This window comes from Podarcis tiliguerta, assembly GCF_965153285.1.
Source record: "Podarcis tiliguerta genome assembly, chromosome: 7".
Classification (NCBI taxonomy): Eukaryota; Metazoa; Chordata; class Lepidosauria; order Squamata; family Lacertidae; genus Podarcis; species Podarcis tiliguerta.
The window spans coordinates 14767965-14781607 of record NC_139540.1 but is presented as its reverse complement, the minus strand read 5'-3'; the positions used below and the strand labels follow the sequence as shown (position 1 = coordinate 14781607).

The following is a 13643-nucleotide window of genomic DNA, read 5'->3' as shown; positions in this document are numbered from 1 at the left end:
TCCCCTTCCAGTTTTAAGAGCCAATGGAAGGGGAAACTGAACAGTTATGTTACATCTGTACGGCTTTACTGCTCTGCAGCCCAGTTGCCTTAGTCTCCCGCTCATTTATCATTTCCAGATTTTTTACATGTCATTGATCTTCGCTGCAGGGATCAGACAGAGCCGACGTCAGGTCTCTGTTTTAAGTGCAAATTAAAGAACAGGAGAGAGCCCAGCTTTCAATAATGAAAAAAGAAATAATAATAAAAAAATCAGGCCATTATAAACATGAAACCAGCTGTACATTCTCAGAGACCCCAGTACGGGGTCTCCGAGTAGCATTGAATTAAAAGGCGTGGGGCCCTATTCTGAACTGTCAGTTTGCCTACGCCATTGCTCTCAAGTCTTACACCTTTTAGCTGAAGGCATGCTTCGTTAAGGGACGCGGGTGGCGCTGTGGTCTAAACCACAGAGCCTAGGGCTTGCTGATCGGAAGGTCGGTGGTTCGAATCCCCGCAATGGGGTGAGCTCCCGTTGCTCGGTCCCTGCTCCTGCCAACCTAGCAGTTCGAAAGCATGTCAAAGTGCAAGTAGATAAATAGGTACTGCTCTGGTGGAAAGGTAAACAGCGTTTCCGTGCGCTGCTCTGGTTCGCCAGAAGCGGCTTAGTCATGCTGCCCACATGACCCAGAAGCTGTATGCCAACCCCCTCGGCCAGTAAAGCGAGATGAGCGCCGCAACCCCAGAGTTGGTCATGACTGGACCCAATGGTCAGGGGTCCCTTTACCTTTACCTATACTTCATTAAAATGAAGGTCTCTCCCCGCTTCCAAAGAGTGCAGATAGTCAAAAATAAGGGTTCTAACTAATCTGGATTAGTGATAGGGAGTATAAAACTGTCACCCAAGGATGCCAACTTGAACAAAATATTGGAGTGACCCAGGTAAGTTCTGGCCCGCATAATCAAGTCAGTAGACATGGCACAAACACACCATTTGAATTGCAATTCTGATCAACTTTAGATTTGTGTGCCCCCCCAAAAAAATATTTTATTGAGGGTGCCAAAGGGACCTTGGTCCCTAAGAGTTGGAAAGAAAGAAAGAAAGAAAGAAAGAAGGTGCAAATATCATTTGAAGGATGCCAATGAGGAAAGTATGGGAATGCCAACATTTTGGGAAGGAATGTTGAGTTCTTAGTAATAAATGAGGGGGAGGGGTGGATACTATACTGAGTAAAAGGAAGGCTTTTGTTAAGCTGGAAGTACCCAGTGACTCACATAACTAAGCATGTAAATATCTTCCATTGAACAATATTGTGCTGGAAGTGAAAGTGTTGGGTGTTTGGTAAGTGAGAATAATACTTTGCATTCATATTGTGCAATCCTATGCATGCACATAAACTGCACTTTATCCAGTGCTGTTTACTCCCATGTAAGTGTGCATAGGATTGCATATACGGGTGTTCAAAGCACATCCTATTTATTATCCCAGCGATTGCTAGTAGGCTCAGTAAGGGAGGGCAAGTGCTATTGTTGCCATGTTGCTGGGGTGAGTAGTGGCTAAAAAGAACAAAGAACGAGCCCTGGTGGATCGGAACCAAATCCCTATCTTGTCCAGCATCCTGCTCTTACAATAGCCAAGTATGCCCAGACAGTGGCGTAGCGTGGGTTGTCAGCACCCGGGGCAAGGCAAGTAATTTGCGCCCCCTAACCCGTGGATTTTAGCACTGATTTTAGCACTGCGAGTGCGAGCGCACCCTCCCCCCCAGATGTTGCGCCCGGTGCGGCCGGCCCCCCCTGCATCCCCCACGCTATGCCACTGTGCCCAGACATAGCAAGTCCACAAGCAGGACACAAAAGTGTCCACTTACCCAACTTGTGATTTCCCGCAACTCACATTCAGCGGTTTACTTCCTCCTGCACTTAAAAGTAACGCATAACCATCAGGACTAGTAAAGGTAAAGGGACCCCTGACCATTAGGTCCAGTCATGGCCGACTCTGGGGTTGCGGCACTCATCTCGCTTTATTGGCCAAGGGAGCTGGCATACAGCTTCTGGGTCATGAGACCAGCATGACTAAGCCGCTTCTGGCGAACCAGAGCAGCGCACAAAAACGCCGTTTACCTTCCCCGCTGGAGCGGTATCTATTTATCTACTTGCACTTGGATGTGCTTTCAAACTGCTAGGTTGGCAGGAACAATGGGAGCTCACCCCCTTGCAGGGATTCGAACCGCAAGCCCTCTGATCAGCAAGCCCTAGGCTCTGTGGTTTAACCCACAGCGCCACCCGCGCCCCTCAGGACTAGTAGCCATTGACTAATCCGTAATAAAACCAGGCAAGAGGTGAGGATTTGCCTTAAGGCCACCTAGTTAGCCTGTCCTGTGACTAAAGCGAGGTTTTATCTGGCAATCTTTCAAACCATTCTCCATGCTAGATCATGCAGTAGCTATTTTGCACATTCCTGCCACGGAGTGATGTGTGCAGGTACACGAGCCCCTCTATGAAAAGACATGCTAGGAAATAGTCTCTGCAATACTGGACTGGCTAAAGGTGAAATTAACCCCCTATATAATTAGCAAGAAGCACAAAATACCTCTGGCAACTAGTTATGTAGAGGTGCCTAAATGTACACGTTGCAGAATCACAAACTGTTTGAATGGATGGAACGCTAACAAATATTAATACAACTTTGCCCCCTGAACAGTGGTCTACAGGAGAGACCTGCAACACATTGCATTATGCGCCTCCTCAGGATTCTAGCTACTCTGTTTACATTCCTCCTCCCTACACGTTTTCTGTTCAATGACTCTCAAGTTAGCCAGCATTCTGTACCCACTGAGCACATTTGTGTACAGACAGTATACACTGTGTTATGTACTGAGTTGAATAGGATCCAAAATGCAACAGTCTGATTGGCCCTAGAACAATAAGATTCAGAATGCAGCAGTCTGATTGGTCCTAGAACAATAGGACCCAGAATGCAGCAGTCTGATTGGTCCACAGGAGCCAGCTCCAGGTGGAAATGAATCTGCGACCTGATTGGCCTACAGGAGAATCCTGGAATTAGCCAATCATGTGGGGCCTATTGTGTAAATAATGTATAAAAAGCAGACATTCTGGGGGAACTTCCATTCCTCCTCACCACTATGAGCTGAATAAAGAGCATGAAATCCACTCTCGACTCAGAGTATATTTCACAGTGGTACCTCGGGGTACAGACGCTTCAGATTGGAGACTCCACTAACCCAGAAATAATACCTCGGGTTAAGAACTTTGCTTCAGGATGAGAACAGAAATCGTGTGGTGTGGCAGCAGCAGGAGGACACATTAGCTAAAGTGGCACCTCAGGTTAAGAACAGTTTCAGGTTAAGAATGGACCTCCAGAACAAATTAAGTTCTTAACCCAAGGTACCACTGTAGCCTTCAAAGCACCTTCAAGGCACATTCTTTCCCTCAAAGAATTCTGGGCACTGTAATTTGTTCAGGTTTGTGAGGAGTGTAACTGTGAGGGGCAAACAACAGTGCCCAGAATTCTTGGAGGCAAAGAACTTGTTTCAAATATGCTTTAGAAGGTATAGCGTGGAATTTCCCCTTTCTATAGATTTGTCATACTTCTGCAAACCTTGGGGTTTCCTCAAGCCTGCTGATATGTTCATGTCACATGATCATGTCACACAGGACAGATGCAACTAAGGGTGAAGGCATCACTGGTTTTTCCTGCTGTAAAAATATGCTGGAGAACAGCCCTAAAGGGAAAGGGAAAGGGAAAGGGACCCCTGACCATTAGGTCCAGTTGTGACCGCCTCTGGGGTTGTGGCATTCATCTCGCTTTATTAGCCGAGAGAGCTTCTGGGTCATGTGGCCAGCATGACTAAGCCACTTTTGGCAAACCAGAGCAGCGCACAGAAACGCCGTTTACCTTCCCGCCGGAGTGGCACCTAGTTATCTACTTGCACTTTGACGTGCTTTCGAACTGCTAGGTTGGCAGTAGTTGGGACCGAGCAACGGGAGCTCACCCCGTCACGGGTATTCGAACCGCCGACCTTCTGATCAGCAAGTCCTAGGCTCTGTGGTTTAACCCACAGCGCCACCCTTGTTCTTCTTATGTATGGGTTTATTTACCATCCCAGCATACAGGTCTTGATACAGCGCAAAGGAGCACTGCTATCCTTGGATTAATCAGCAGCAATTATATTTTGAACCATCAGAAGCTAAACGAGCCTCAAGTTTCAGTTCTCTAATCACTTAACTGGATTTTGCAGCAGAGCAAGCCTCATCTATTTCAGTGGAACAGACTTCCCAGGGATAGCTTGTGCCTGTGTAGATTTCCTCAGAAGAAAGTCCCACTGAATTCAAGAAGGCTCATTCCTTTGCATGCCTGTGTTGGACTGCAGCCTCCGCTGGCTTGCAAATTGATGCATCTCATTTCAGTGGGTTGGAAGAGAACTGAAAAGGCCAAGTCTCAAGTTTCAAAGCTGTCTCATTGTCCTGTTCCCTGTGCAGACTGCTGGGTGGTGGTAGGTTTTATTTTCTGCTCCTGCTGATAGCTATTACTTAAAGATGTGTGGAAACTAGAAACCACTGGGGATAATATATGTGGCTTGTCAGTTGCACACTATTTCAAAGAGTGGTGAGCCAATGAGGTCCAGTCAGCCTTCAAGGCTGGAGACTAATCTACTTATGGATTTCTTGTGGCCTTGAGAAAGTTATTTCTCTCTAATACCCTGATCCTAAGCATCTTTGCTCAGCATTATCCCATTTATTTGAATGAAGCTTGCTTCCAGTATGTGTGCTCGGGTCCTTGGTTTCTTCAAAGGATCTGAGCACATGTGCTGGATGTAACCACCAAGGACTTTTGATACAGCCAATTATTTGCTTCCATTGTTCTGTGCTACCAACCGCAATGCCTTTGCTTTGTTGGTCAATCTGGGGCAAGAGGAAGGAGTGCAATTATAGTCATACCTCATGTTACGTCTGCTTCAGGCTGAGCATTTTTCAGGTTGCGACCCGCGGGGACCCAAAGTACCGGAAAGGGTTACTTCCAGGTTTTGCCGCTTGCGCATGTGCAGAAGCAGCGAATCGTGACCTGCGCAGACGTGGGTTGCATCCTGCTCATGTTGCGAACGGGCCTCCGGAACGGATCCCGTTCGCAATCAGAGGTACCACTGTATTGTGTGCATGGAAGGAAGGTGTGGCGATCACACAGGGTCCCCGGACGTTTCACCGTCTATTGATCTCTGTGCCACCACTTGATTTCTCACTGCCACCACTTGATTTCTCACTGCCACCACTTGATTTCTCACTGCCACCACCCAGGCCCTACCTGGTACAATACTGAGTCCAGTCAGGGTTAAATTGAAATACACTTTTGTTATTTATTGCAGTTTAACAAGCGTGTGGTTTCATAAACGGTATTGGTCAATTACATTCATGGGGTGCCTATCCAGACCTATAACTTCTGCTACCTGCTCTCACTCACTAAACCACCTCTCAGATATTTACTTGTCTTCCTAGCCCCTAACTGTTCCTGACTCAGCTTATTTCGCTACACTAACTCAACCTACCCACAAACTATCCCAATTCACTCCCACTCCAACCAACCTCCCAACTCCCAACGACCTTCTCCCTTTGCCCCTCCCAGAGCTGGTTTTATAGTCCCACTGACTCCACCCCCCTGGGTTCTGATTGGGCAACCTTCTTAACTATTTCACCTCCAGCACTCTCTCATATGTTAACGTCATAGAGGGTCCCTTCCCATCACCTCAAACCCCGAGTTCTGTTTATACAAAGCCCACAAATCTAGGGTGGGGCATCTGTGACCTTCCAGATGTTGAACTCCCATCATTGGGGGCAGACCCCTAGGGGCCAAGGCAGTTTTGGCCCCAACCCCAATGTATTTTTTGAGGGGGCTGTTGCCAGACCTCTTCAATTTCCAGAGGGCGCTTGGCTCCACCCCCCGGCTCCTTGAGACTTACGTCAGGCCCCTCAATCATCTGGGAAAACTGACACCTTTGACCCCCATTATCCCTGACCACTGGCCATGCTGGCTAACAATACGGAGAGTTAGAATCCAACCACATATGAAGGACCACCAATTCCCCACATCTGTTTTAAATGGTTAAAATCTAAAATAATCCTTTTATTTGGGAGCGAGGTCACTCTTCCCCACCCCTGGTTATTTTCCTTTTGTACATGAAACACGTTTACTAAAATGGTAAGACAATTCTCATGCTTCTGTAGGCGAACATAACTGCCTTCCAGCCCAGGTAAAACGTTATTAGTTGCAGCATGCATCTATGGAAATAGGTTTTGTACCTGGGTGACTCCTTTTCACCTCTGTTTCCTTTGATTTTATTGTACACAACCTTGTGTAGTGTATACAGTGGTACCTTGGTTTGCAGCCGTTTTGGATTACAACCACGTCAAACCCAGAAGTGTGTGTCCCTTTTTTTTAATTACAACCCATTTTTAAAAAATTACAACCCCCCCCCCTTTTTTTGAGGCCCCATTGGCGAAAGCGCGCCTTGGGTTACAACCTGTTTTGGTTTACAACCGGACGTCCAGAACGGATTATGGTTGTAAACCAAAGTACCACTGTACTAGGAAAAGTGAGCACATGGACTCATATTGAAGTCCAAGGAAATCAATGCAGTTTGTAAGGCAGGGGCTAGAGGAAGGCAAGCCTAAGCATGTTTACAGAGCTCCGTGGGACTCGCTCCCTAGTATGAAGTCACCATCTGAAGCACACAATCACCTGCTTTAAATCTCCCTCCCAACCCCCAAAATCAATGGGATAAAAAAAAAATGCTAAAAGAGCAGTTATATGGTATAATAACCCGTCAGCTCTCAGAGGGTGTGGTAAGAGAGGATGGGAAGATTCAAGGGCAATCAAAGAAACAGTTAAACATTTCAGTGCAGTATAATATCAAAATAAGTTTTAAATTTGCAGAATATGGCTATTTATCTTTTCAAAATAAGAGCAAGAACATCAAGGGATATTGAGGGAAGTATCATCCTTATGGTTGCTATGTTTCAAAAAGTAAAAACCGGGACACCCCAAAGCTGTTGAGCTTGCTTTAGGAAGGAAACACACACACAAAAACCTGCGCTGTCTTTTGTAAATTCCCCCGTCAATTAAAAAAAACAACAATTCCGCCTATGAAATCCCATATGTATGGCAGCCCTAATCATCCTATAATACTTAACGTAAGAGACTCATTTATAGTTATAATTTGCGAATTATAACAGTTGCTGATTTAATACCTTTATACTTGATTTTATACTTTGTGGATGTTCTATTTTGTAAATTAAGTACTTCTAGAAGTCTCTGTCCCCCCCCCCATATTTCTTTTTTGTTTTCCAATCCATTTCCACATCTGCTGTGGCTCAAATTTTTATTCTGAAATAATAATAAAGGGGGGGGGGAGAGTTTGAGCTCCGTGGGAAAACAGAAGATCCCAGGTTCCATCCCCTGACTCTCTAGGCAGGGCTGGGAAGTCGAAAGGAGCTTCTTATGCCAAGAACCCCCTTGAAACGTCTCCTTTTTCTCTTCCCTCTCAGAGGCGCCAGCTGTAGAAAAAGTCCCCATTTCCCTCGTGCTTGTCTCACGGATCGGCCGGGGGAACCCCTTCCAGATCGCCGGAGCCAATCAGGAGAGGGTGCGGCGCCGCGTCATAAAGGAGGAGGCGGACCCTCCCACACAGTGACCTCATCGTCGGCATTCCCTGCATCTCGGGTCTTGCCTGCTGCCACGTGGGTTCCCAGCCTGCAATAAAAGTCTGCCTGGCTTTTTGCTGAGCGACCTCGCTCTTCTTTTTTTTGCTCGCTCTGCAAAAAGGGAAGGCGGGGATTAGGAAGCGGCCGGGGCCCCAGACGCCTCTCCCCGGGCTTGCAAGGGGGCGCGGGGCTGCAGGCAGGCCGGGGCTTGTTTTCATGCGCTGGAGGGGCGAATGCTGCACACGTGTGGGTCGCCTCTCTGGACTCTGGCCCATAACCACGGTCTCTTCTCCCCGCCTCCCCATAATTGAACCGCTCCAGCTGCGCCCTGTCGAAGCCTTTTGCAACCAGACACTTTTGCATTGGGTCTTTTGCAAAAGGACCCTGCTTTTAAACTCGCTGCGCCTTCCCACGAGGGAAGAAAGGCTGCTGAATCCGGAGCAATAAAAAGGGAAAAAAGCAGTGGGAACGAGAAACAATGAGGTGGCTTCTATCCAGGGCATGGAGAGAGAGAGATAGGCATCTTGGAGCCTGGCAGCCGGTTGCCAAGCCGGGGCCAGCGCAGCCGCCTCTCAAGCCTGTCTCTTTGTCCTGCCCCACGGATGGGGGGGAGAGCGGATCGGCCCCTGTCTGCACGCGCGCGGCTCCGGAGCCGCTGCCACGTCCTTCCATTTCCCTCGCCTGCCGGCGCGCCCCATCCTCCAAGGCAGAGGATCTCAACCCTGCCCACCCGGAAAAAACCAAAGCAAAACCCTCGCCCCGATCCACGGCCACACACCGCACTTGGGTAGCAAAGCATTGAGCCTTGCAAGGCCTGGAGGCGAGGAGTTGCATTGCTCCTCTCCTGCAAAACGGCGCCCAGCTGCGGCAGCGATCCTACGCATAGACAACCTGGGAGTAAGGGGCTTTGAAGCCAGCGAGGCTTAAGGCCTGAGTAAAGAGGCACTGGCAGATCTTGAGGGTGGGGTGGAGGAGTCAGGGTGCGCACGTGTTAATATAGGGTGGGTACCTATCTCTGCTTCCCTCCCCCTCCACGAAGCATTTCGAAACGTCTTGCAAAAAGCGTTCACCAAACCAGACACACCCCTTTCCTAAAACACCGAGCAGACAGATGTTTCTTCCATAGAGGGGAGGGGGAGACCGGCTCTCCAGATGTTGCTGGACTCCCAACTCCCAGCAGCTCTGGCCATGGTCGCTGGCGGGGGGGGGTGTCAATAGCCAGATGTTCCTCACTACCACCGCAGCATCTGGCTATTCAGATTGCATTTGAACACGGCTCCTTCGTTTCACAGCCTTTGCCTTGACAGATCTGTAGCTCCCATCAATGCGTCTTTCAGAAAAAGAAACACGAAAGATGCCAAGAGCGCGCCCCAGCCACCCAGCTACCCTCCCATATTGTGGCAGCGCGTTCCGTAGGTGGAAGCGTTCCGGAGCAGCTCCTTTCTCCCGCCAGTCAAATGTATAGGCCGATTCTGGCTCGGTTTGTAGGTTGTTGAGACATCCTCTCCCCCCTTCCTTAAAAAAAAATTAAATCAGTGGGAATCTGACACCCACACCCCTCCCCCTCTCGCCTTCTGCTCCTTCCCAGGTTCCTTCTCCACACTCTTCCACCCATTTGAAACCGGGAAGGGAGGGGAGGGCGTGGCAAAGTCACGTTTCATGTTTTTACAAGTGTCTAAATAGCTACAGTGTATGCAGTCCAAAGAGAGAGAGAGAAGGGGAAAGCAGACCCGCCTTCCGGGATAGACTCGCTCCTTTGATATTTTGGAACCAGATCAATGTCTCCAAATTTCCCAAGAACCTTTTAGCTTACATAGGTGTGTTCATACGTGTGATATATATTTCTTGCAAGCCGAGAGGAAAAAACCTATTCCTTTACTTAGGCGTACAAGACACGCCCCCCCCACCAGTTACTTGCGAGTAGACTTACTGATTTCCCTCCATCGATTTTAGGGATGTTCCCACAATTATCACGGAAATGAGAGAAGAGACTAGGAGGACCTAGATGCATTTACTCCTCCACAAGCCCCTTCCAATGGGGTTTACTCGCGAGTAAGTTCTGTTCTGCCACAAAACCCTGGCGCTCGATCCTCGATCTTTAATGCATTTGCAGAACTCGGGGTTGGTAAACGATTTATAGACCAGGATAAGGAAAACGGGCAAGATCCGGCTAAAGGTGAACACTTCCCAATACCATTTCCCCCCAGTAGAAGAGAAGCGCACCCCCCCAAAAAAAAAACCCTAACTATGCTTAGGCCCACACGAGCTTTGCTCCCAAGTAAGTACGCGCAGAATTGCAGCCTTAAAACGCGGTTGACATTGGCAGGATCGTGTCCCGAGCCCTGAAGACGCGCCCAAGGTAGCATAGGTGTTAAATTTAGCCTCCCCAAAATAGGATGCAGTAAAGAGATGCACAGCATTATCTGAAAAAAGCTTCAGGTGATCAACGGCAATTAAATTAGGCTGTTCCTCGGGGCAGAGACCTGCGTTCCCATCGGTTTAAAAGGCACACGCGCGCAACCAGTTGCCTCGATGGCGCTCCACAGATACTAACATTTCTCTGTCCCCCTCCTCGGAAGCAATGTCCGCCTCTTATTTAAAAATAAATAAATCCCCCCCAATCCCCCCCACCCGATTTCTTGCAAGAAACCTAAACAGAAATAAAATTGCCATTATTATTTTTTTTTAAAAAAAGCAACCCTCACTCACCTTGCAGTTCTTCTCTGCTCATCCAAGATCTACAAAGAGGCCGTCGGCGCGGTGCGGAGACCTGGAAGCCCGCTCCCCCCAGATTGAGGTAATAGATCAACTCACGCTTTCGGGAGGGTGTTTGGAGGGGCTGGATCCCAACGGCCTGCAAACCATGGGGAAGAAAACAGGGAGCAGAAGGGGGATCTTTTCTCCCCCACCTGGATCCCAGTTCCCTAAAAAAATTCAAGTTTCTGGCTTTTTTTTTTCTTCAAATTTCCTTGCCCCTTCCTTATTTTTTCTCAAAGCTGGCTTGCAGAGAGATGGAGACGGTGGGCTTGTTCCTGGCGGTGGAGAGTCCAGGCGCCCGCCGCAGAAGTTGCTAAGAAAAGTTGAAGGCGGCGCAGCATCAACAGGCAAAAGAGGGAAGAAAAAAAAAAGTCTCACTCTCTCTCTCTCTTTGGTCCGGGCTGAATGGAACTTCTATCTCAGGCTCGGCGGCGGCGGCAGCGTAGCAGCAGCAAGCAGCCTCAGCAGTTGGAAGTAGCGGGTGGATAATATTTTCCAGACGTCTCTTGCCTCTTTCTCTCTCTCTCTCTCTCCCGTCTTCTTTTTCCTGCCTCCCCTTGGCTGCTGAGATTCTGCCTGCTCCAAGTTAAGGGGTCTCTCTCTCTTTCTCCTTTTTTTTTTTTAAACCAGTGAAGGCTTGGAGGTTGTTTTAATAGGGTGGAAAGGGTGGGGGGGGGGAGAGGAGGAGGGAGAGAGGGAGGGAACTCCTGTAAGTTGGAAGGGGGGGGGGAGAGCGAGAAAGAAGAGGGAGAGAACTGCCCATTCAACAGGACCAGTTTAAACTCGAGTGAATTCAATTAAATTAATTGCAAACAGAAATTGCAAAAAGAGAGAGAGAAAAAAAAATACAATACACATGTGTTGCTACCACCTGACTTCCTCTTCGTGTTAGAAGGGGTGGGGAGAGGGGAGTTGGGCTTTTGAAATCCCTCCATTCCGCCACTCATTTCACCCCCCGGAATCATATTGTATGTTTTGGGTAGTAAATGATTTCTGGTGCACATTGCATTTTTTAAAAAAATATTTTTAAAAATCCAGGTTTCATATCCCCCCCCCCCCTTCTCTTCTAAGGAAGCGGGCTGGAGGGATTGCTTCTCTGATGATTTCTTAATTCATTGGAATTGTTTTACACAAGCTGGCTTTGCTTCCTTGATCCAGCCCAGCTTTGCGAGATAATAAGGGATATGGTTGGAAGGGACTCCAGGCGATTGGAAAGGAGAAATAAACCCATTCACGCAGTGGCGTAGCGTGGGGGGTGCAGGGGGGGCCGGCCGCACCGGGCGCAACATCTGGGGGTTAGGGTTAGGGGGCGCAAATCCACGGGTTAGGGGGCGCAAATTACTTGCCTTGCCCCGGGTGCTGACAACCCACGCTACGCCACTGCATTCACGGTCCCTCGGCCAACGAGTCTGGCTTCGGAGAGCAAGCCTGGAAGAAGGGGGAGGGGACGACAACGACGAAACAGTCTTTGAAATCATCTTTGCATCCGAAGCTCTGGTCCCGATCCAGCCAGGAAGATCCATGTGCAAATGTGGGCTTTCCTGTGCAGGCAGCTGTTGGGAACATGAATGTGCATCTTGATATGCAGGCACATGGCAGTGCCATCATGTTCATTTGAGGCCCACTAAACTGACTGGCTTTTTGATGGAGAGGTGTGGGAGAATGTACACCCCCATCGTGTTAGTCGTGAGTTGTGTGGTTCGTGACTAAATGTGCACAACTAGATCTGAACCAGAACCTCTCCATTTCTTCCTTTAGTTCAGGTGAGGCAAGAACCTGTGGAAGGCGAGATGTTGCTGGACTCCAGCTCCCATCGTCCCTCACCTTTAGGCCATGCTGGCTGGGGCTGATGACACTAGGAGGCCACCAACAATTAGAGGACCACAGTTTACCCACTCCCAATATCGATCATCCCCTTTAGTTCTCATGTTCTGGGTGTGAGTGCCAAAACAGGACCACTCACACACAACTGAGAGGTGTTGGCAGGTTTGGGTGAGTCCTGAGGTTTGGAGATGTAAAAGGTAAAGGTAAAGGGACCCCTGACCATTAGGTCCAGTTGTGACCGACTTTGGAGTTGTGGCACTGATCTTGCTTTATTGGCTGAGGGAGCCGGCGTACAGCTTCCGGGTCATGTGGCCAGCATGACTAAGCCGCTTCTGGCGAAGCAGAGCAGCGCACGGAAACGCCGTTCACCTTCCCTCCAGAGTGGTACCTATTTATCTACTTGCACTTTGACGTGCTTTTGAACTGCTAGGTTGGCAGGAGTAGGGACCGAGCAACGGGAGCTCACCCCCTCATGGGGATTCGAACCGCCAACCTTCTGATCGGCAAGTCCTAGGCGCTGTGGTTTAACCCACAGCGCCACCCGTGTCCCAAGTAACAGGTAGAGCCAAGTAATTCTACTTTCGGCTCCATCCTTCTTCCTGCTACTTCTGCAAGGGGTGGCACCCACAGCGCCACACACACAAACACCCCCCCCCCAATCTTTCGTGGGGATGAATCCTAAGGGAGTAAACCCAAAAAGCAGCCCATTGAAAACACAGCGTGCTCTGTGACCCACAGAAGGATGAACAGGATGAAAAATATAAGAAAGGAAACGGATTGCGTAGAATCCTGAACAGGGAGCCCTACTCATTGCAACATTCCCCCCCCCCCCCGGCCAACGATGATTGATTGCTTATATTTATATCCTGCCCATCTACACAACGGTGCCCAATACACTTAATGAAATGAATGGGAAATTAGATCAGTCCTGTTACCAATTTTGCTGCTGCCTTCTGCTTGCTTACATCAATATTGTCAGCTGAGAGAAATGGAACTGCTGTGATCAATCAGTGCCCCCCTTTTCTCTGCTGGTGTACAGAAATAATGACTACTAAATTCCTGTCAATTCATGGTACTATTTCATATATATATAACATTATTTGTGGGGGGTGATCGCTCTACATTTCCCCTCCAACAGATTTTCAAGAAAACTGACCACCACCAGGTGGCACTGTTTAGAAAATTATAAGCCATGCGGTTCCTCTGGTCTAGCCAAAGGTCATATGATTTCTAATATTTTTTGCAAATATGTGCACATGGACCCGAGTGAAAAGCTTGTATCAATCTGCCTCCCCTGAGGTTGAATGGCAGAAAAACGCCAGCTAGCTGTAATGCGTCAGAATGGCTTCTCTTGACAGTTCCCATTCATTG

General features: G+C 48.6%; 1 protein-coding gene across 1 annotated transcript in view; it reads right to left on the bottom strand.

Moving 5' to 3' along the window:
* The window catches only part of HAS2 (hyaluronan synthase 2), a 41452-nt gene extending 30395 nt beyond the window's left edge, over positions 1-11057 (bottom strand). The window contains exon 1 of the mRNA XM_083450587.1: positions 10401-11057. The gene's annotated coding sequence lies outside the window, so the exon portion shown is untranslated. The remainder of the gene's footprint in view (positions 1-10400) is intronic.
* Between the last annotated feature and the right edge of the window lie 2586 nt (positions 11058-13643).